The sequence below is a fragment of the Lissotriton helveticus genome, chromosome 5_1 (assembly GCF_964261635.1).
Source record: "Lissotriton helveticus chromosome 5_1, aLisHel1.1, whole genome shotgun sequence".
In the NCBI taxonomy this organism is placed as follows: Eukaryota; Metazoa; Chordata; class Amphibia; order Caudata; family Salamandridae; genus Lissotriton; species Lissotriton helveticus.
This window is the reverse complement of record NC_136065.1, coordinates 1892211003-1892234944: the sequence shown is the minus strand read 5'-3', so window position 1 is coordinate 1892234944 and position 23942 is coordinate 1892211003. Positions and strand designations below refer to the sequence as shown.

Genomic DNA, 23942 nt, shown 5'->3' with positions numbered 1-23942 from the left:
CTTTATTTTGCTCCGCTGTCCCCCTCCGTCAGAGAGTGGTGCATGGCCAGACTGCTGCACCAATACTCAGATACTGATTGTGCTGACATGCTTGAGGATCATGATCTATACCTCAGGGAAGCCCGCCTCTAATTCAGTTACTTCAAGGTCCTGCATCGTTGGCATTTGTCAACACACCGGCTTTGTGGTCTTCTCTTCTTCCGACCGTCACATACTGAAGGTGTGGCTCCACGGCAGGACATTGTTCACCTTCTAAGGAAATGCCCTGCTCTGGCAGCCAATTGTACCGCCATCTCTGTCATCATCAGGCAGACTGTGCCACTTGTCGGGATGCTGAAATCTCAGACTGTCCTGCCGCATGACTTTGCCCAATGCACAAGCAAACTAGGTGGCTGGCATCTGTCCTGGCCACTGCCAAGAACTGCATCCTGAGGGTTTGGAGGACACCCACCTGCCCTGTCCAGAAGGACTGGTTACATGAGTTGTTCCAAGTGTCCCCTTATTGTAATTGTAATTTATTTTTGTACAGCGCTAATCACCGTCGGGTCTCTAAGCGCTTAGGGAGAATTGCCAGAGGTCGTGGGCAGATGTATGGCCACACAGTGTGGTGAGTTTAGACAGTGTCCAGTGCCACCCTAAACAGGAGCGTTTTAAGTTATTTCCTGAATGGGAGAAGAGCCGGTACTTTACGTAGGTGATAGGGCAGCTGGTTCCAGAGTTGTGGGAGCAGTACGGAAAAGGCTGTACCCCCTTTAGATGCAGTATTGCTTCTTGGGGTGGCCAGGTGGTAGGACTCAGAAGACCGCAGTGTGCGTCCCGGAACATAGGGCCCGATGTAGGTAATCTCAATTTACCGATTCTTAAATACCGTATTTTACCGAGGTATAAAATCGGTAACATTTACCGATTCTGGCATATTCCTTATTACCGAATCGGTAATACCGATTCGGTAATAAGGAATACCTTCCCATTTATTCCTATGGGCCTCGAAGCCTATAGGAATGAATGGGAAGCCATTCACTATTACTGATTCGGTATTGCCGAATCGGTAATAGCGGGAGCATATTCAAGGGTGGCAGGGTGTCACATTGACACCCTGTTGCACCCCTGAATTGTGCATGTGTGCACATGTGGCGCACATACATGCCTATGTCTGCCACATGGCACTTTGAAAAAAGCAAATAATTGCTTTTCTAACCCCATTGATGCTGCTGTCGGCCGTTGAACGTTCAGAGCACTACCTGCCTGGTGCTGCGAACGTTCAAAAGGCCGACGTGGCCCCGCCCACTCTGTCGAACACCCGCACTGCGCCGAAATAACGGCCGCAGTAAACGGGTAAAGGTATTCGGCATTTACCCTCAACTTGTAGTTGGTGGTAAATACCAAATCCTTAAAGCAAAAATGCACTCACGTACGTGCTACCTACATAGGTTTTAAGGATTAGGGGCCATATGTATGAAGCAAATTCGCATTCGCAAAGGCCGAAATTCACAGAATTTCGGCCTTTGCGAATTAGCAAAATGAAATGTATGAAGTAAAAATCTAATGCAAAATAAGGAATCGCAAAATTTGCAATTCCTTATTTTGCAATTGCATTTAAGGAATCACAAATTTTGTGATTCCTTAAATTCAATGTATGAAGCCAAAAAAATGTCCAAAATGCCTTTAAGGAATCGCAAATTACAACCAACTTCTAGTTGGTGGTAAGTTGCGATTTCCTTGAAAAATGCAAATTTCAGCATTTTTTTAAGTGCCATGTGACGCACATGGGCATGTATGTGCGCCACATGTGCAACCATGCATATTTCAGGGGTGCAAGAGGGTGTCCTTTGGACACCCCTGCACCCTTGAAATTATTCTCAATTTGCGATTTTCAAATAGTGAATGGGAAAGTATTCCTTAATTGCGATTCGCAATTTGCTAATCGCAATTAAGGAATACTAAGAATTCGCTAAAAAAAGCAAATTTGTACATACATACCAATTTGCGATTCTGAAATAGCGATTTCTTAAAATCGCTATTTCAGAATCGCAAATCAGTACCTTCAGCCACAGTAATATGTGCATCAAAATGTTACCCCAGCCTGGCTCTTCTTCCTCCCGTGTGTGAGTCCCACCCATCTCACAGGAATGCAGCAATTCACAAATCTGTCTGGGCGGATATTACCTCCATGTGCTCCTCCTATCAGCCATGGGTCGCCCAAAATGGAACCCAGACTCCTTCATGTAGTGCACACACATCCACCCTGCACGTGCGTGCAACCATACACTTGCTGCCCAGCATTACATACTAACTTGACGTAGGCCAAGGGTGAGTTAAGCACACAGCTGCAGAACTTTAGATGAGTGAGCTTGCAGGCCTCACTCCAGTGACACAAGTAACAAGCATTTACAATGCAATAGGTCTCGCATTATTAAAGTTTGAGCTATTGGCATTGTAAATGGCAATGGCTTTTATTAATTTGTTTTTAAAACCTGCAATCGGTGCATAAACACGCACTTTGAACGTATAGTCTTGCTTACGATGAGCAAGGCTGGCAGTAAAAGGGACTGCCAGCCTTGCTGCTCATAAGCATGGACTATACGTACAAAGTGCTTGTTTACGCACCGATGCAAATGAATAAAAGGCATTGTCATTTACAATGCCAATAGCTCAAACTTTAATAGTTCACCATGTAGTTTTTACAATTATTCTACATTCACAACCCATTCGACCACTGCCAGGTTGGCGTTAGGCCTTTCTGAGAAACAAAAAATATGTAGGTTTATGTCTTGGACTACTTCAAATGCAAGCAGGTACAGATGGTGCATTGTAAACCCCTGCAACGCAATAAACTTCTTTCACTGTCTGGAAATTACAAAACATTATTTACTGAATTTCCTCTTTACTCTCAAAGAGATGCTGAATAGGGGAATCATCCATTACAACTCAGTTTTTACAACGACCTACCTTTACAACGCAACTGTTACAACGCAACTGCCTTTACATCGCAAGCCATTACAATGCATGCCATTACAACGCATGTCACTACAACGCATGTCACTACAACGCATACCATTACGGCGCATTATAAGGTAAGTAATGGAGATTATTTTTGTATTAGGGTGGGTATGGGATTTGGGGTAGATTGGAATAGTATTTTTTACCCCTACACTATCCAACACTTACCCTACTGTTGCACTCACTGGAGTGGGAATAGTAATGCTTTCCCCTACACTATCTAACACTTACCCTGCTGTTGCCCTAAAAGTAATAGGCGTTGTAATGGTATGCGTTGCAATGGTATGCGATGTAATGGGAGTTTTAAAAAAATGTGTTGTAATGGCATGCGTTGTAAAATCATGCAATGTAATAGTAGTAGCGAAGTAAAGACTGCGTTGTAATTGCATGCATTGTAACGTCATATATTCGCTGAATAGCCTTCCCCTAATATCTCTTAGGGTCAGAGCAACTAGTGAAATTTGATTCTGGTGGGTTGTAAATACAATCAGGTGAAGCGAGCAAATCCAACCCTCCCATTCAGGATCTCAGGGGGATAGAGACCTACCACAAGGAAACTTTTTTTTAAATATTGGCCAGATTGTGAAATTCCCAGCGCCAACAGCAGGTGTACTATATACTGGCTGCACAATACTAGACGTGATTTTAAGAGCCAACATATGTAACAATAGGTCAGTTCTTAAATTTCCAAATCATAGTGTGTTGCTGTAGGAAATTGGGTTATTCGTTGTGTGGCCTGGTCAAGTTATTGGTTGACAATTCTCCTTATTGGTAACAAAGCACCCCGTTGTAGTGCTTGACTCTCTCAGAGTAGCGAAGCAGAGCAGTCCAAGGCCTACACATAGGAGGTGGTGTGGGCTAGTAATCACCATTCACTGTCAAAGAATAATAACACTCAGTGAATGATTGTCCAATCAGTACTTGTTCTTTAGAAAAAGGAGAAGTACATTTATTACACACACACTACTAAATACTACCCAATAATTTACAAATATATACATTGGTAGATGTAAAAAAAAAACACAGATGGCATTGCATGATCAACTCCCCCCCCCAAAGGTTCATACAAACATTTAAAGTAAGCATATAGGCTAGATCAATGGTTCAAGATCAGCAAACTGCATGTTAAAAAACATCATTTTGTACTTTAATGCAATCACTAATAATAAAAATCATGAGTGAATTCATTTATTAATGTTAATAAAAAGCACTTTCACTAGGATAATCATTGTCAACATTATTTTAATAATAAATTTAAAATGAACAAAACGTGTCTGTGTGCTTTCTGTAGACTTTTGAACCATTAAAGTGCAATCATAAAAACAACCCCTAGAGAGCATCACATTATGACTACATTAACATGCAACAACAACAAAACGGTGAGGTAGGACCCAGGGGAATATTTAAAGACCGGCTCTGTGAACAATCCCCAAGAATATGCAACAAACTAAAGCGTTCAAGAGGGTCTAAGAAAGCCAAAGGCTGAGTGCGTGGTCGGCAAGCATTAGTTGAACAACAAACCAGAAGATGACCCTAAAAAAAGGGTACGCAGTGACACCTCGTTCGATGGTCAAAGAGTACCCATCAGTCACCACACGAGACCGCCCTTCATCATTTGGGATATCTTCATGGAACCATCGATGCAAGTTGTGAATATAAAGGAAGAGGGAGACTAGATGGTTAATAGTTCTCGTTTCCTAAATAGCAACAGTATGGTTTAATCACTTAGTGAGACTGATAAGTGATGCAAGTATGGTATGACTGAGGAAGTGCAGTGCAAAAACTGAAATGAAGGTGAAAATAATTAGAAAAAGGTGTCTAAAATTGGGTCAGGGAGCACATAATACATGTTTATTAGGGTGATGCTCGCCTCTCCAAATTAAAAACAATTTAAATGTGTAAAGACAGTTTGAAAAATATACTGTCTGAATTGGAGTCAGGTCAACATGTTTCAGCAATTCTCGGACATAGTGATCCTTGCTTTCTTCAGGACCTATTTACACTAAATTGCTACTGCAACAAATTATAAAACAAAAGTGAATATAAATGGACAATCACTAAGAATCACCTGCAGTCTCCAGGTAAAGCTGTCTTGTCCTCGCTCACAGCTCGTGTCATTCACTGTAGGGTCAGAATAAACAAAAAAGGCAGTAGTACAACCAACTTTATGCCCTCCGCGAATCATTAGTACTAGGCAACCATCATTCAGGCCTTAGGATTAGTCACAAAAAATGACTAAAATGCACCCATAAAGTGGTATAATTAATTGTTCAGTATTAGGATATAAAATTCATATGCCCAATAACAGTAACACATCTTACCATAGTCTGTGAGATGTGCAAGCCTCACCTCACCTGGCAGTTCCCTAGATATAATTTATTATGGTGATGCAGAGAAGGGTTGATTGTGGACTCCCAGGTCTGTTTTTGCTTGTCACTTACATCGTTGACATTCAATTTATAATAAAAAGACAATGTGCTGTAATAACACTCAACAGCAATACAGGAATCTATATACCATTGTTGTATTCTAGGTGTAGTAGTTTTCTATAAAACCTGATCGTTTCTTTCTTCACTTTCCTTTACCTCCTGTTGCTTTACAAAACTTGATCGGGCCTTTTTGTAAATACAAAACGGACAACCAATGAGGAGAGCGCTTTCAGTAGCCGGTCAGGCCAATGACGAGACAGAAGGTGCCGGTCACGTGTACAGTTGACCTATCGGCTGCCTCCTCTTAACCACATACTCACTATCCGTTCGGTGCCTCCCCAGTCGGTTCAGATGCCGGAGTACCGACGGATAGGTGAGTTTGCGAGGCGGTCATTTCTGTGGTTTTTCCCGACTTGTTTACGAGCAGACTTGCACATTTGCAGCAGGTCCGTTCCGATATTCTTCTGGAAAGACGTGCACTCCCGAGTATTTCTAGTGAGGCACAGAACTATGCTAGTCTCTTCTGTGTGGGCCACTTGGTGCATATTGAGAGCTTTTTTATGTGTTAGGCGACAGTTGCCCCATATTTACTGTTCTCATACCATTGACTAACTTGATCGTAACGAAAGCGGTAGGGAAGGGACAGTCAATAAAACAATCTTTCGTTTTGTGTCGAGGGATACACTAAGGCCCGGTGGGTTTGTGATTATAAGGGTAAATGTACATTAAGGCGAACATGTTTTCTTTTTACATGTTTCCTAGAGCGGTGCTTCACGTTGCCCCTGAGCCACTGCCAGGTGAGGTGAGGCTTGCACATCTCACAAACTATGGTAAGATGTGTTACTGTTATTGGGCATATGAATTTTATATCCTAATACTGAACAATTAATTATACCACTTTATGGGTGCATTTTAGTCATTTTTTGTGACTAATCCTTAGGTCTGAATGATGGTTGCCTAGTACTAATGTTTCGCGGAGGGCATAAAGTTGGTTGTACTACTGCCTTTTTTGTTTATTCTGACCCTACAGTGAATGACACGAGCTGTGAGCGAGGACAAGACAGCTTTACCTGGAGACTGCAGGTGATTCTTAGTGATTGTCCATTTATATTCACTTTTGTTTTATAATTTGTTGCAGTAGCAATTTAGTGTAAATAGGTCCTGAAGAAAGCAAGGATCACTATGTCCGAGAATTGCTGAAACATGTTGACCTGACTCCAATTCAGACAGTATATTTTTCAAACTGTATTTACACATTTAAATTGTTTTTAATTTGGAGAGGCGAGCATCACCCTAATAAACATGTATTATGTGCTCCCTGACCCAATTTTAGACACCTTTTTCTAATTATTTTCACCTTCATTTCAGTTTTTGCACTGCACTTCCTCAGTCATACCACACTTGCATCACTTATCAGTCTCACTAAGTGATTAAACCATACTATTGCTATTTAGGAAAGGAGAACTATTAACCATCTAGTCTCCCTCTTCCTTTATATTCACAACTTGCATCGATGGTTCCATGAAGATATCCCAAATGATGAAGGGCGGTCTCGTGTGGTGACTGATGGGTACTCTTTGACCATCGAACGAGGTGTCACTGCGTACCCTTTTTTTAGGGTCATCTTCTGGTTTGTTGTTCAACTAATGCTTGCCGACCGCGCACTCAGCCTTTGGCTTTCTTAGACCCTCTTGAACGCTTTAGTTTGTTACATTAACATGCAACCATAGACTTGGCACCTAGAAAGCACTTTAGTACATGAATTTCCTTTAGACACTTCCAGGCCACAACAACTGTATCCATAAAATCATCCCCTAAAAACACAGCACTCCGAGCTATAGAAACTAGATATAGCTACAACCCTGTATCGCACCCTTCCAAAAAGGTAGGTTTTCCTTGGCTGTTATGGAAGATTTTAAACATTTTAGACTTTAACGTAACGTCCTCAGCAACTCGTTTTCACATACACGTCAAATGAAAAGAATGAAATGCAGAGAGGTTGTGCTATACAAAATAATAGAAGGCCTGTTTTATACGTGAAACTAAGTAGACCCCCAGGCCAGAGGACTGCATCTACCAAGGACAAAAGGACACGGATCTGCCATGGGGTTTGCAGCCCTAATGGTGACCTGCATGCCTGACCCTGCCCTGTTCTCATCCGTGGGGTCCTCGGAGCAGCGTCCTTTGTCACCTCGGGCACCATTCAGCCATCTGCAATCATTCAAACACCATATCAATAAAATCAAAAATTCACTTTATCGTGTTCGTTTTTGGCCGTTAACCTATGACATACAGGTTCTACATATTGCAGAATGGATCATTTTTCAAGTATATGTGGAACTGAAAATCGTGTAAAAAAACGACATTTAAAAATTGTATGGGGTCTAATCCTGATAATGGGTTAGAAAAACACGGTGTGAAAAGTTCGCTTTTCTACCACAGTAACGATGCAGCGGAAAGGCACATTTTCATACGGAGAAAGAAGTGTTCTTCCTTTAAGAAAAACCGAGTTCTGTAAATTACCTTAAAAGCTCGCATTATGAAGACGAGTGTTTCCGCTCAGTTTACACACCCAACAGGGAAATGTAGTTTCTTGCTTTGAGCAAGCACTCGTGCCGGGCGGGGCGCAGGAACCTTACCAATAGTGAACGAGCAAAACAAGTGACGTCAGGTGGGCGCGTGCACTTCCGCGCAGGCGCAGAGTGTTCTTGGTCGCTTCTTCGGCACCCGCCCGCCCATCCATCGGGAGCCGGGCAGAAGGAGCCCACATGAAAACAGGACAAGTGACGTCAGGTGGGCGCGTGCACTTCCACGCAGGCGCAGAGTGTTCTTGGTCGCTTCTCCGGCACCCGCCCGCCCATCCATCGGGAGCCGGGCAGAAGGAGCCCACATGAAAACAGGACAAGAAAAGAGCCTGGTGAGGTAAGGGGGGAGGGGAGCGTGTGTGTATGCAGTGTGTGTGTGTGTATGCGACGGCGGGGGTGGGTTCTCTGTATGCGTGCGTGTGTGTATGTGCGCTCGTGTGTGTGTCTCTGTTGAGGTAAGGGGGGAGCGTGTGTGTATGCAGTGTGTGTATGCAATGTGTGTGCGCGCATGTGTGTGTATGCGACGGCGGGGGTGGGTTCTCTGTATGTATGGGTGCGTGCATGGGTGCTCGTGTGTGTGTGTGTGTGTGTCTCTGGGTATGCGCATGCGTGTTGGTGCTTCCGAGGCAGGAGAGGGGCACGGCGCCGTGCGCGCCCACGAGGTGCAATCTGCGCTCGTGCACCCTCTTGTCCTCATTCCCAGAAACGGGTGACTATAGATGTCTTCGCAGACTAAGCAATGCTTTGCATTGCTTACGTCTAGCTCAACCTAAAAAGGCCTGATCTCTACATGGTATGCTCCCACCACCAAGCCCGTGGTACTTAATTCCTGGTACAGGCAGGAGACTTAAACAATCATGAGGGTAGCACTTTCTGTCCAACAAGACCGCAATCTGTGAGACAGGCCTGTGTCATGACACATGTGCATGATCTATGTTCAGCACCAGGGATCCAGATATCGTTGCAGCTGGGAAACTCAGGGCAGCTGTGCATGTCCATCATCATGTGAGGGACTCTTACATCCCAACAAATAATATGGGTAACATTCTCAGTATTATTTTCTAACACAGCCCTTATCTTTCTCCTTGTGTTCATACTCTTTTAGAAGTAATTTAGACTGATTTCAGATAATGTTGAAATGTTTTTTATGTGTTTTCTGTTGAGGTATGCATTTTAAATGGGGAAAATACAGCATTTCACTGCTTTTCCTAGTTTTTAGGTCGTGCACTTGTGGTATATAAATAAATAATACCGGATCTATTTTTGAATGAATGAATGAATAACAGATAGCTCAATAAATAAGAGTCAAGATTCGAGGTAGTGGGAGTTTTTGCAGGTTTAATACAGCATAAGGACAGGAACAGGACAACCTGCATAGGAATAGGATGACAGGGCACAGCAGCTGCTGGGGCTGGGTCTGGGATGAGCGCGCTGACTTTTAATAACAATACACGAGCATATATACATAGCGCGAACACATAACATTACATTGCAGTAGGCGTAGCAGTGGGTGGAGCAGAAGGCGTGACGCGTAGCAGTCGCGAAAGATAAGAGTAAAAAGAAGGTGTAACTCAGACATGTGATGCAAACGTAACAGAATATGTCATGAATGGGCGGAAACATAGGAGGGGGCTACCTAAGGAGCCGGGACCTCTAACCTGGTGGTGCGCGCAAACTGGCAATGACGTGTTACTAGGAGAAGCTGGGGGCTATGAACTCTGTGCTAGGAGCAGAGACTAAAGTCTGGAGGGTCGGAGCGACATGTACCTAAACCCTATCTGGTATCTAATGTTTAGGGAACATGTTGATATAAACTAGAAGTCATGAGGGGAAAAGCTAATTGACTCTAAGACTAGAGCATGCATTTATTCTACATGTAGTGCGTGATGAAGAATATTAAATGACCATTAAATACAGTATTTCTCTTAATATGGAGCCGCATAGGCTAGATAATGACGGAAACTATTGATGCAGTTCAGTAGCTTAGGAATGCAGAGAAGGAGGACTAAACTGATAGCTGGAATCATAACATAGTCTTGGCAGACTCAGAGGCAGAGCCAAGCTGCACCGGGCACTGCGAGGCAGGAAGTAAGTGAAGGGTCGAGGATACAGGTGGGGGCTGGATCGCTCCTCAGCGAGGCTTCAGGAGACAGGGGCTGAATCTGATGTCCGGGCCCTGTTGAGGCCTAGAAACGGGGACTTTATAATGAAATAACGTGCACACTGAGAAGCGTGGCAACGTAGCTTTACATAGGCCTGATATTCGTAGTATTCACGAGAACTGGAAACTAGCATACCAGAGGTGGACACAACTGTAATTGCGTCATTAATCGGACATGGGGAATAACATATGCATATTGGTCATGCACACATAACATATGATGGATGACACGTAGGGACACAGAACATGGCAAAATTTACTTTTCCACATTCCCTCCTTGTCACTACGTTTCCATCAGGAAACATCAATATTCATGATACCATCTATCATTTCATACAGTACCATTTGTTCATCTCGAATTGTCTTGGAACGGGATTTAGAACGGGGCTTGGGACTAGGAATACAAGAGGTAGCACACATGCCGCAAATCGCAGGGCCACATTGTATACAGAGGCAGCAGCTGAATATGATCGCTACTGCTATACCTAGAAGGGACAGGACTTTCCATCCCCAGGCGGAAATTATATTCCAGAACCAACCGGACCATGTCCAGGTGCCTGGATCTTGGTGTAACAGATGGGCAATTTTATGAAGTCTGGTTATAGCTGAATAAACAGACGGCGCGTTATTTGGAATGAAAATGCAGCAACTAGATCCGATAAGTCTACAGGCCCCGCCCCTATCGGCCAGTATGACGTCAAGGACGAGACGATTCTGGAGCACAACGATTCTCATAAAGGATTGCTCTTCGGTTAAGTTACCTAGAGCGGAGGCAGTCTCATCTACTACTGCTTCAAGGGTTCTTGTTAACCTACGGATTAGCTTACTGTTTACAACTGTACCTAAATAAGGGAACACACCTTTATCAATATCAATGAATTGCTCTGCAGCAGTTTCAGTATAATCGACAATCGGGAGGTTTCTCTTGTGTCTGGTATGTACTAGGTAGGAATTCCTATGGTAGTCAGGTGGGGCTAGAAAAACAGGTGGCAGTAGGAAGGCAATGTAACAGGTTCCCTCCCAATCGAGGGGCAGATGAACATATGCAGTTTGACCACAAACAAAATAAGAATGACGTGAGGCTTTAAAAATAGATTTCCCACTGTCACTATACTGGATAATAGTAGTACAATCACTATGTCCTACGTGTACAGAACCATAATTACGGACACATAATTCGCCTTTGACTGGTAATACTGAAATAGCAGGTGAGTCTGGAGTAGTATCAGACTGAACATTCAGGACCATGAAATTCGACGAATAGTTACCTAAATTGTACACTTCATTTTCTAGATCTAAACCTGTTCTGTGGGGGAAACCTTGCTTGTCTGGGAAACATGTGCTGTTAAGAAAAGACATATCTGTTGAGGATGACGTTAACGTGGACCATGCTCCACACGAACCATTATGTGAAAATGGATAAGGAAACAGTGGCAGAACTCCCTTCGACGTCTGGAAAGGGGGGAGTCGACCACACACCCAACAATTAGTGGCATTGCTGGTCTGGTGTGAATAATGCAACATACGGATGAAGGTATTGTTACGCATAGCGAGGCGGTATGAATATTCGTGAGGAGGCAGATCACTAAACGTGTGTTCTACTGTAACATTAGAATGCTTATTTGCATGAGGAACTGGAAAACACAGGAAAAATGCGTAACTGGTGCAGGAAATCATTATGCTGATGAATAATATGAAACTCAGAAAAACGATACATCGGTTTGAGTTTTGACTAACTCTCTCACTATGGGGGTCTATTTTATACATGTCAGAAACAGTCTAACCGTTTCACCTAGGGGAGGACTTATACAATCAAACTGACTGACTTATTTTACTAGACCTTAGCTTTTGCTTATACTCCTGCTGCGGAGTTTTCTCTACCAAGGGAGGGGTTGTATCAATGTCATTTGCGGGACAGTCCTTGAGAGCAATATTCTGGCAATCCTTCGAATCCTGGGAAATGTTCTTAAAGACGGGTTTCAGTCCTTTAAAAAGTTTAACATGAGAAAGGTGCACCCAGCCCTTGCGTCCTTCCAACTTCACGGCTGTACGGGTGGTGAGGAGGACCTGTCGGGGCTCTTTCCAACGAGGCTCCAGCGGACTTGATCTGTCGAAGTTCCGGACGAGCACCATCGAACCTGGAACAATCTCATGCGGTGCCACCTCGGTATTGTCTGGAAATGTGGCGGCAACCTGTGAACGACATGAGTTGAGGGCAGACATCAAGGAAGCTAGGTAATCTGTCAGCATATTACATGAAACATCAGTAATACTTCGGGGTCTAGGAGTACCCCACATGTTAGGGGGGCGGCCGAAAACGACCTCATACGGGGACAGACCTGATCTGGAATGTGCGACCATGCGCATATAAAACAAAGCGACTGGCAGAGCTACTAGCCAGTCCACACCTTTTTCTTTGCATACTTTGGCGATACGGATTTTCAGAGTCTGATTATGTCTCTCGACTAGACCGGCTGCTTCAGGATGGCGTACACAATGGAACTTCCACTGGTACCCTAGCAAAAGGGAAACGTGCTTCATCAACTCAGATGAGAATGGCTGACCGTTATCAGAATATACGACTCTAGGGAGTCCATAACGGGGGAAAAACTCACGAACCAACTGCTTGGCAGTGGTCGCAGCTGTGTAATCTGGAACTGGATATGCTTCTGTCCACCTGGACAAAGCGCATACAACTACAAGGACATACTTGAAACCTCGACATCGCTCCATCTGAATATAATCCATTTGGAGGACCTCAAAGGGGTGGTCAGGGGGCTGGAAACCACCTTGTTCCACCGGGACACTTTTACCTGGATTAAACTGACAACATATCATACAGGTACTGACTTTCTGCTTGGCTGCAGCTCGTAAATGCTTGTTGAACCAAATGTTCTGGATACTGTCTAACATTGCTTTTTCTCCTAAATGTGCTGGACTATGTGCGGTATTAATAATGACTTGAACCATAGAGTCGGGGAGAAACCATGTGGCTCTACCCTTCGTTAACCATCCTTGATCTGTCTGGACCCCTCCTTGTTCGGACCATTTCTTGATTTCTTCAGGAGTAGCATGTAACTGGATATCTATGACATCTTGTGTAGGGTCCTTAACTGTCATGCATGTAATCAGATCTGGAGTATGTGTCTGTGTCGGATTAACTTGAATGTCTGGAGTCTGTGCTGTAAGCTTGGCTGTGCGATCTGCTAGATCATTACCTTGGGAAATAATGTCAGTGACTTTCGTATGTGCTTTGCATTTCATGATAGCGATAGATGTCGGTAAATGTATGGCATCTAACAGAGCTTGGATAAGGATACCATGCTGAATCTTGGTTCCATGAGAAGTCATGAAACCTCTCTCCTGCCAGAGCACTCCAAAGTCGTGTACAACTCCAAATGCGTAACGTGAATCTGTGTAAACATTAACTTTCAAGTTTTTGGCGTGTATACAGGCTTGTGTCAGAGCAACTAGCTCTGCTGCTTGAGCGGACAGGGTATCAATACGGTGTGTCTTGATAACTTCAGTGTCAGTAGTCACTGCATACGCGGCGACTAGTTCTCCTGTACTAGTTCTCATACATGAACCATCCACATAAAGTGTCAGGTCGGGGTCTGGTAACGGAGTATCTGTCAGATCTTGTCTTGGCTTTGTCGTAATGTTAACTACTTCCACGCAATCATGTGTGGCTGGATTTGAATTAACTGATGGTAACAGTGTAGCAGGATTCAGGATGTTGCAGCGTCTAATTTCTATGTGTGGCTGAAACAATGTCAATTCATAACCTGTTAAACGTGCAATTGTCAAGTGCTGTGTTTGTGTTCGGTTTAAAAGAACTTCCACGGAGTGTGGGACTTGTACTGTCAAGGTATGTCCTAAAACTATGGAATCACTTTGTCTGATAGCTAGTGCTGTGGCTGCAACTGACTTGAGGCACGCAGGCAACGCCTGGGCGACTGGATCTAGTGTGCTAGAAAAATAAGCACAGGGCTTGTATTGTCCTGCTTGATCTTGTGTAAGAACAGATAATGCTGTACCTTCACGTTCAGTAACGAAAAGTGTAAAAGGCTTACTGTAGTTCGGTGTAGCTAGAACTGGAGCTTGACATAAAGCTTTCTTTAACTCGTTGAAACTAAGTGTATGTTCAGATGTCCAAGGGAGGACAGTCGATACGGCTGCCTCCTGTGTCGTTAACTGTATCAGTGGCTTGGCTAGAAATGCATACTGGGGAATCCATTGCCTGCAGTAAGAAGTAAGGCCGATAAAGGCACGTACCTCCTTCTGGGTTCTGGGCTGGGGAAAACTCGCTATTAACTGGATACGGTCTGGTGTCAACTGCCTACCCCTCTTGGACAGTAAGTGTCCTAAGTAGACCACTTGCTGGACACAGAATTGAAGCTTCGAAGGTGACACCTTGTGCCCCATCTCGGCTAGGAAATACAAAACCGTCAGTGACGCTCGCTCGCAGTCACGTTCAGAACGGGCTGTGATCAATAGATCGTCGACATACTGGAGCAGGGCAGTGTCAGTTGGCATGTGAATGTTGTCTAGTTGTCTCTTAAGTGCTTGACTGTAAATACTAGGACTTTCTGTGAAACCTTGAGGAGCGCGTGTGAACATATAGCTCCTTCCATTTAAACAGAATCCGAAAAGAAACTGGCTGTCTGGATGGATGGGAACACTAAAAAATGCGTTCTTGAGGTCTATGACAGTGAAGAACGTGGCTTCGGAATCAATGGCTGTCAATAGGGAAGAGATATCTGGGACAACTGGGTACTGAGGAATAATACATTTGTTAAGTTCTCGTAGGTCGATCACTAATCGATATACTGGGGGTGCATTTGGATCAGTACGTTTCATGACTGGAATGATCGGAGAGTTACATACATTGGAGTCAGTTTCTACAACTACTCCTTGAGCCATGAGCTCGTCAATAATTTTGGACAAGGCTGCTACAGCCTCGGGTGGCAATCTATACTGCCTGATTCGTGGTAACACTACACCTGGTTTCAGGGTCACACGATGGGGTGTGATTTGCATATAACCTACATCAGTTGGACCTTGCGCCCATAAATGCTGCGGAACTTTAGACAGTCTGGAATCAAAATCTCGTAATACATAGTGACCCTTAAAGTCACGTAGGAACAATCGTATTCCCTCTGGGGAACAACATATAACGGCACCTAACTCTTTCAGTGTTTTAATGCCTAATAGATTTTCTGGACATGACTTAGTAAGTAACAGATCAGTAGTGCGGGACAATGGACCTACTTCTAGAGTAACTGGCTTTGAAATCTCATTAACGATAGGCTTTCCTGAAAATCCAAGGGAAACATTTCTTGAGCCTGAGAGCGGAGCCCCTGGAACTTCGGCGTGACTAATTGTGGTCCTACTTGCCCCTGTATCAATCAAAAACTTTCTGTCTTTCCCTAATACTTGACTGTGAACATAGGGACCTTCTTGATCTACAGGTATCTCGATGAGAGGCAAGCCTACCTCCCTCTCTAGGCTGTTTCATGAATATGGCTGGTACTCTGGATACTCAGACTGTGCATACTGGTACATCTGCGATGTAACATGCTGTGTTGTAGCAATAGGCTGCGGTACTGTAACTGTCTGTGGTGCATTCTGTGACTGAGGAGTCTGTGAAACTTGTTCTTGTCTAGGCGGACGTGGTCTTTCTTTAGTCTTACCAGTAGCTATGTTGTGTTTCAGAACTGCACACTCATTTATAAAATGACCTGGCTGTTTACAATAATTGCAGTTCCCTTTAACGGGAGCTGCAGGATGACTGGCTTGATTCGGACCCCTCTTCTGACTGTCTTGAGGAACAGATTGTGCAACTAGCACTTTCATTTTCGTGTCTTTCATACGTTTTCTCTCGTGTTCTTGTTCTTCCCTGATTCTATTCTGGTGGTACTGGAGCATCTGGAGCATCTGGGACGGAGTATTTGCTTGCCAGGTGCTTTCGACTTTCAAAACTCGGTTTTTAATTGGTGGACTTGAATTCTCGACTAATTTGGTAACGAAAAGGTGAGGGTATGACTCACTACTTGTCTTGAGACCACTGTTGATACTAAAGCATTTTTCAAACCTAGAATAAAAATCACTAATATCTTCATCTTGTTTCTGTTTACAGGCTGAGATTGCATCCCAGTCTTCCTTTCTAGTTGTTAATAATCTAGGTAAAACTTGAATCAATAATTCTGGTAATTCTTTACATTTCTCTCCAAGACCAGTACCTGGTACACGTATCTTATCTTCTGCTTCTAGGACTGCCCAATCTATCTTTTTCTCTCCCACCTCCCATTCTTTTTCCTTTAGCTTTTCATACACCCCTGCGGGCAACAGAACCTTTAACATTTTAATGATATCTGGGTATGTGTATTCTCCCATACGGAGCATGTCTTTTAATTCTCTATGGAACCCTGCTGGATCTTTATCATGACAGGGAATTAATTTCTTCATTTCGAGGAGTTCCATCTTTGTGATCGGAGTGTATACAAACACTCGCTGCATTTCGCCACCCGCTCCTCTGACTGGGTGGACTTCTCGTAACGGATTCTGTCTGTCTATGTAGAATGATTTACTTTCTGGGGGTGAGACATGGACAAAATGCGGGTTCAAGAATGTTCTATATTTGTGACGCTGTTCTAGAATGACACTAATTAAATCGGTACCTAGACCTCTCCATCTATACTGGAGTAACTCGTTCAGGATATCATGTAACGGGCCTGGATCAGAATGTTGACCCTCATACAGAGTAATGAGGTGCTGAATCATATACATACCCACCAGTCGCTGCTCGGCTGGGGGCATTTTCAGGAACATTTGTGCCACTATTTCGTCTGGAAAAGTGGTAGAATCAGTAATCCATCGGACTGCTGATCGGGCTAGTTCTTGTTCATGCATGGTACTTAACTCACTATAACCGATTCGTGATTTCAGAATGTGATCGGTAGCTTGAAATACTTGTTCTAGGGAACCTTGTTCTGGTGCTGAATGATGGAAAGTAGACTTGGGTTCTAGACGTAAATGGCGATCTGGAAATCTAGGTTTTCCTACATACGCTATTCTGGCAGTATTCTCGTCGTCTTCCTCTTCAGGATCAGAGGTACTTTCTTTCTCGCTTACTTGTGCTGCTTTACGCTGTTCGTGTATCTTTATTATCTCTCTACGGATTTTCTTGTACATACTCTCCATGGCACCAATGGTATTGTGCTTTCCTTCGGCTATATTATCACTCCACTTTGTTAGAGTTTTCATTTCTTCCGGGTCTTTAGACGGGTAATCCTGTTCTCTTATTAGACAGTTAATTAAAAACTTTAATATCATGCGCTGAATCTCGGCTTTCCTTTGAGACATGGCATCACTAATACTTTGTGGGTCATCCCCTGTACGGATGAAACGATATATCCTGTCTAGATCTTCTTTCATATTCGGCAGGGTGACTAGATACTCGGTCACTCTCCTTACACGTACGGAATATAAAACCATATTAAACTCGCCTGGAACTGGGTCATAGACACATTCGCCAAGGGTTTGCCTGATTTCTGCAACAGACTTATTACTCTTGGGAGTACGCTGTGATGCTTGAGCATGTAATTCGAGTGCTGATAAACGTTTGTATGGCGGCGGGGTTTGAGGAAGACCTCCTCCTGCGGCCCCTAAACTGGAATCATCAACTGATGCTTTTCGTCCTGGCAGGGTGGGTAATTGTAACGTGGGCTGGACTTGTATGGCGGGCTGACCCGGGGGAGCTGTTAAGGGCACCCCGGTGTCTGGAGGAGCAGGAATTACCTGATTTACAGGGACTGGCGGAGTGCGAACAGGATTTGCATATTCTGGGACTGTGTCGTCCAGATAGGACGAAATAAAAATATCAGCTGCGGTCGGTTTGTGACGTAGCTTGGTCGGAACTAATGGTGGCGGGAAATTACTGGATGCCTCTGGGGTCGCTTTTGGCAAGCCCTCGGCAAGAAGAGGATACATACCCTTGATGAGGGCATTTCTCTGTCTGTCTGATTGCTCAGTTCTAACTCGTTCACCTATCACGATTAATTCTCTTTCTTGGGCTCGTTCTTGGGATTCTCTACTTAGTTCTGACTTTCTGATTTCTCTTTCGGTTCTTTTATGAGCTTCTTTGCGCCATAACTCGATGGCATCTTTCTGTGATTGTCTGGCTTTCTTTTTCCATAATGCTTTCTCTACTCGCATGATGCATTCGGCATCCCATGTACCCGATACGGGCCATCTATACTTTTCTTCTAACTGTTTGGTATACTCTACCCATAAATGTAGATACAATATGGCACTTATGCCATGTTTCTGATACATAAAGTGACCTGGACTGTCCCTAGGCGGGACGGGAACTGCTGCTTCCAGCAGACCCTTTCTAGTTTTTAACTGACGTAACTTGGAAAATATGGGCATGACTGAACTGTAATCTAGACACAATACAATACACAATAAACACGATACTTATTTCCCATTCATACCACGACATTAGAATACATGAAAAACATTTAAAATAACAGTTCGGACAGAATACTACCTGGAAATACTGAGAACAGAACACGTGAATTTTCTCGAGAACAGAAACTGACTAGAACAGAAACTAGATGCACTGCTGAAACAGTACGAAACTTACCGGTCTCATAAAGAGACACGTCAGGACCCGCATCCACCGAAGTGAACACTTCGTTTGTGGGACTGTGTACCACCAACCCACAGACCAGAGTCAATCAAATTGACCCTGTCTAGATACCACCCCAGTAACGGTACTCACCGGGCAGCAAGAACGGAAGGCCTCGGACTGGACTGGACTGCTACGACGACGAACTTCGGACTTCGGACTTCAGTTACGGGTGGACCTCCGGATACCTCGGACCTTGGACTCTTGGCTTGGGCTCTGGTCGGGACTCGCCGCGTTCCTCCACCGTCTCGTCTGGATGCTGGACCGCCTCCTCCGTCTCCTCCGTGGGCCTGAGGGATACTTGAGCAGAAATATCTGCCACTGCGCAGAAGAGTTCCGTCACGACTGCAGAGGGTCAGGGGGTCGGCGTGGCTTCACCGACGCGTGGGGAAAGGGCAAGTCCCTATTCGGGCGCCATTATGTGGTATATAAATAAATAATACCGGATCTATTTTTGAATGAATGAATGAATAACAGATAGCTCAATAAATAAGAGTCAAGATTCGAGGTAGTGGGAGTTTTTGCAGGTTTAATACAGCATAAGGACAGGAACAGGACAACCTGCATAGGAATAGGATGACAGGGCCCAGCAGCTGCTGGGGCTGGGTCTGGGATGAGCGCGCTGACTTTTAATAACAATACACGAGCATATATACATAGCGCGAACACATAACATTACATTGCAGTAGGCGTAGCAGTGGGTGGAGCAGAAGGCGTGACGCGTAGCAGTCGCGAAAGATAAGAGTAAAAAGAAGGTGTAACTCAGACATGTGATGCAAACGTAACAGAATATGTCATGAATGGGCGGAAACATAGGAGGGGGCTACCTAAGGAGCCGGGACCTCTAACCTGGTGGTGCGCGCAAACTGGCAATGACGTGTTACTAGGAGAAGCTGGGGGCTATGAACTCTGTGCTAGGAGCAGAGACTAAAGTCTGGAGGGTCGGAGCGACATGTACCTAAACCCTGTCTGGTATCTAATGTTTAGGGAACATGTTGATATAAACTAGAAGTCATGAGGGGAAAAGCTAATTGACTCTAAGACTAGAGCATGCATTTATTCTACATGTAGTGCGTGATGAAGAATATTAAATGACCATTAAATACAGTATTTCTCTTAATATGGAGCCGCATAGGCTAGATAATGACGGAAACTATTGATGCAGTTCAGTAGCTTAGGAATGCAGAGAAGGAGGACTAAACTGATAGCTGGAATCATAACATAGTCTTGGCAGACTCAGAGGCAGAGCCAAGCTGCACCGGGCACTGCGAGGCAGGAAGTAAGTGAAGGGTCGAGGATACAGGTGGGGGCTGGATCGCTCCTCAGCGAGGCTTCAGGAGACAGGGGCTGAATCTGATGTCCGGGCCCTGTTGAGGCCTAGAAACGGGGACTTTATAATGAAATAACGTGCACACTGAGAAGCGTGGCAACGTAGCTTTACATAGGCCTGATATTCGTAGTATTCACGAGAACTGGAAACTAGCATACCAGAGGTGGACACAACTGTAATTGCGTCATTAATCGGACATGGGGAATAACATATGCATATTGGTCATGCACACATAACATATGATGGATGACACGTAGGGACACAGAACATGGCAAAATTTACTTTTCCACACACTGCTCGCTCTGCAAGGCATGCTAAAATAGAGTATGCAGTGGAAGCCCTGCCTACTCTCCGCCTATGTTTTTAATTGGCTGGTGTAATTGTCCTTCTTAAAAGCTGAATTCCAATTCATTATGAGGCTTGTTAGTCCCTCCTGGGTTCCGCCTTGTCTCCATTTGTTACCTCCCATAACGACTGGACCTTTTACTAGGCTCGTTACACGGTCTCCGGTTTTTTGTGGGTGAGCACTGTTTTCTTTAACCCTTTAACCGCGGCGGAAATTCCGCCGCAGTGCGGGTAATCCGCACACGCCCACCATGACGTCGGCCGGCCGCCGGCCGTCCGACGCACGCAAGGGGTTAATGGTCTTTCATTATTCCAGCACGGTGTGCTTTCACTTCAGTGGCCGCGCTGCTTTATTTAATTAATTTGCAGCGTGGTCCACATCAGTTCAGTTTAGCACAGGCAAACAAGCATTTGTAATGCAACAGTTCTCGCATTTACGCAAGTTTAAGCTATTGGCATTGTAAATGACAATACCTTTTATTTATGTTTTGGTTTTTGAAGAATAAATAAAACGCATTGTCATTTACAATGCCAATAGCTTAAACTTGCGTAAATGCAAGACCTATTGCATTGCGAATGCTTGTTGTTACAGGCATAGACATAAAAGGCCAGGCGGTAGAATTCTAGCCAGGTGTCAACTCTAGCTGGGACTCCTCCAAGCTTTTGCCTCTTCTGTTCACAGTTCACCCCTTTTTCTTCTTCAGCACCTTGTGACACATCTGCAAACAATCAGTGTTGCCTTTCAAGCTGAGCTATAAACCTAAGTTCTGTATGTAGCTGTGTTGGAATCTAGCTTGGCTGCTCTGTGGCAGTTGTTTGCAGAACGGAAGCGATGCAGTTGAACCGTAATGTGTTGTTCCAATAAACTACTTTTATCTTTCAGCATTTCAAGATCTTCATTTTAACAGCAGGGACAAGCAGAATGGCACTTTCTATCTTCGTCAGCACAGGTATGGTACCAATTTTATAGAACCCAGGATTTTATTCTTATGGATTTACAATGAATACCAAAGCAAGCAAAGTACAGATAATTCACCAACTAATTGCATTTAACAAGTAAAGCTGTGTTCTCCTACTAAGTTTTGTTACTCTTCAAGAAGAATCAAGGTACTGCACTTCATGCGCGAAACGCCCATTGGACTCAAAGGGCTGCCCTCCCCCATAGTGTGTGTCAGCCCAGGCTGAGGCAGCTTCCCGGGCACACACAGTTTTTGAGCTGTTGTGGATTGGCTGCTCTGGCGTCTGTCTTTTTGCAGTCGCACCCGAGTACTTCACAGGTCTTTAAAAGACCATTTACCTGTTAACGAGTCTTTGTTGTTTTTCACCCCTTCTTAGAGACCCTGCATCTCCACTCTGCCTATTGCTGGAAGAATTAGCCCCCCCAAAAGTGTATTACCCCCCGCCCCCCGAAATTTGGGTCTAGTTGCGCCTCTGTTGTACTTACAGTACCTCAACGTATTTTAACAGCATTCTACGCTCTGCTTCCTCCCTCAATGTCTCGCTGGAGTCACGTGAGCTATCGCAAGCAATAAACAAGCATTTGCAATGCAATAGGTCTCGTTAGAGCAGTGAAAGAGTGAAAAAAACTCAATAATTCACAAATGATAACCTCTATCTACTACATAGACCGATGCCTTAATGTTATTTTACGTATGTGCTTGAATTCACAGTTCGGCGGTTAAGCGCGACACCTGAGCTAGGGTTCGCGAAGTTATCATTCGTGAACTATTACTACTAGCGACAACCTTTTTATTTGTGAATGTTGACGTGGTTTACATTGTAAGTATATTGAAGGTATGCAGTTTGTTGGCCATTTTTCTTTATTTTCACATTGGGTGTTGTCTTGTTCGTGCTTCTTGGCCCTGAATGGGACTTGGCATTTTGATCCTACGGGGTTTTTTTTTTTCACTTTTTCACTGCTCTAACGAGTTCACACTACGGCATGGCACGATAGTTTGGGACGGGACACGCAATATTAATTCATACATGGTATGATGTTAACACTTAATTTCTTTTTTACTTTTATGTTGCTTTACCTCTGTAGACTTGTGGCTAGGACTCTGCACAAGCTTCCTCGACCAACCCGGGTGAATTTCGCTTGTTGGACTACTTTCTGGTGGGTATTAAGCGCAAGCATATTGAATCTTTGTTCTTTCCCCTACTCGTTTTTTTGTGGTGACACACCATGGCACAATATGTATTCCCGTTGTTGGTTGGCGCTCAGAGCCTTTATGAACATTTCTGTAAATGTTTGCTGAGTGTGCCAATGTAAGCACAATAACGGTTTATGTAGAGGCAGTGCCTCACAACATAGCTCCTGTCTATCTTTTATGCCAGCAGTTCTTGCTCATTATTATTATTTGTTTTCTGTAATTTGGGATGATGTACTGTGGAGTCTTTTGTGGTCACGATGCTTTTACTTCACTTTGGTTTTTGTCTCTTTTTTCATTCTTCATTTTTCCTTGATATGTTGTTCATTTACTTTTTTTCTGTCTTTATACCTTTGCTTTTATGCTCTTCTGCCCTGTATTTGTCTCTTTCCATAGGATTATTGGTTATTAGCTATGCTCAGGCCTTTTTCCTTGCCATTTTTTGATCAAAGTTGGTGTGGCATCAATGTTATGTAAATGAAAAGTATGGAAACACTGTACACAAGACTTTCTTTACATTTCCGCAAAAATCATTTATGTTGTTTTATTTCGGACAATTATCTTTTAATGTGTTTATTTTTCATGTCTGCAGATATGTTGTTAATCTTTGGTATTGTCTAGATATGATGTTTGTATTATCATGTGTTTATATAAAAAGTTTGTGATAGTGTTTTTTGTGTCACATTTGCAGCCCTGAAGCAGCCCGCATGGGTGAAACACGTTGGCTGTGTTGCATATAAATTACGAATAAAAGATCTATCACATCAAGCCTAACTTGTTCCTGTCATCGTCACTCGTCCCTGTGTGGTGGACTGTTTCCAAGGATTGTTGTGCAATTGTCTCTTTACATGTGCCTCTCTTATTTTTGTTTAAATATTCAATTGTTCACACTGCTGATTGATCAATGGAGACATAGTCTGAAGGGTATCAGACAGAAGAACCTGAGCTTGTAAGACAAAAATAAAAGAAAGAAGGGTAATCAATTGTTGAAACTACAGCATTTTTGTATGCTATGAGTAGATTGTGAAGTAATCCATTGACATGATGAATCCTTTTACCTTATTTGTAGATATGTTTTATGGGGTCCTCGATCTAGATTAGTAATTTGGATTTTTGTTTTTTCTGACTAAACAGAAAGGACTCATATGTGCCTATGTAATCAGAGTGACTGCCTGTTAGACCTGTCAGCCTTAGGGGGGTCTTTCCCCAAACCTTTTGCCAGAAGTGTCGCCATGAATCAAACTCAC

The 23942-nt window shown here is 43.8% G+C and overlaps 1 long non-coding RNA gene across 1 annotated transcript; it reads left to right on the top strand.

The window, feature by feature from the left end:
• Window positions 1-21427: 21427 nt before the first annotated feature.
• On the top strand, window positions 21428-23596 carry LOC144753865 (uncharacterized). Its single transcript, XR_013594573.1, has 3 exons — window positions 21428-21495; window positions 22590-22661; window positions 23387-23596. It is a non-coding gene; the product is annotated as an uncharacterized LOC144753865 (long non-coding RNA).
• The last annotated feature ends 346 nt before the right edge of the window (window positions 23597-23942 follow it).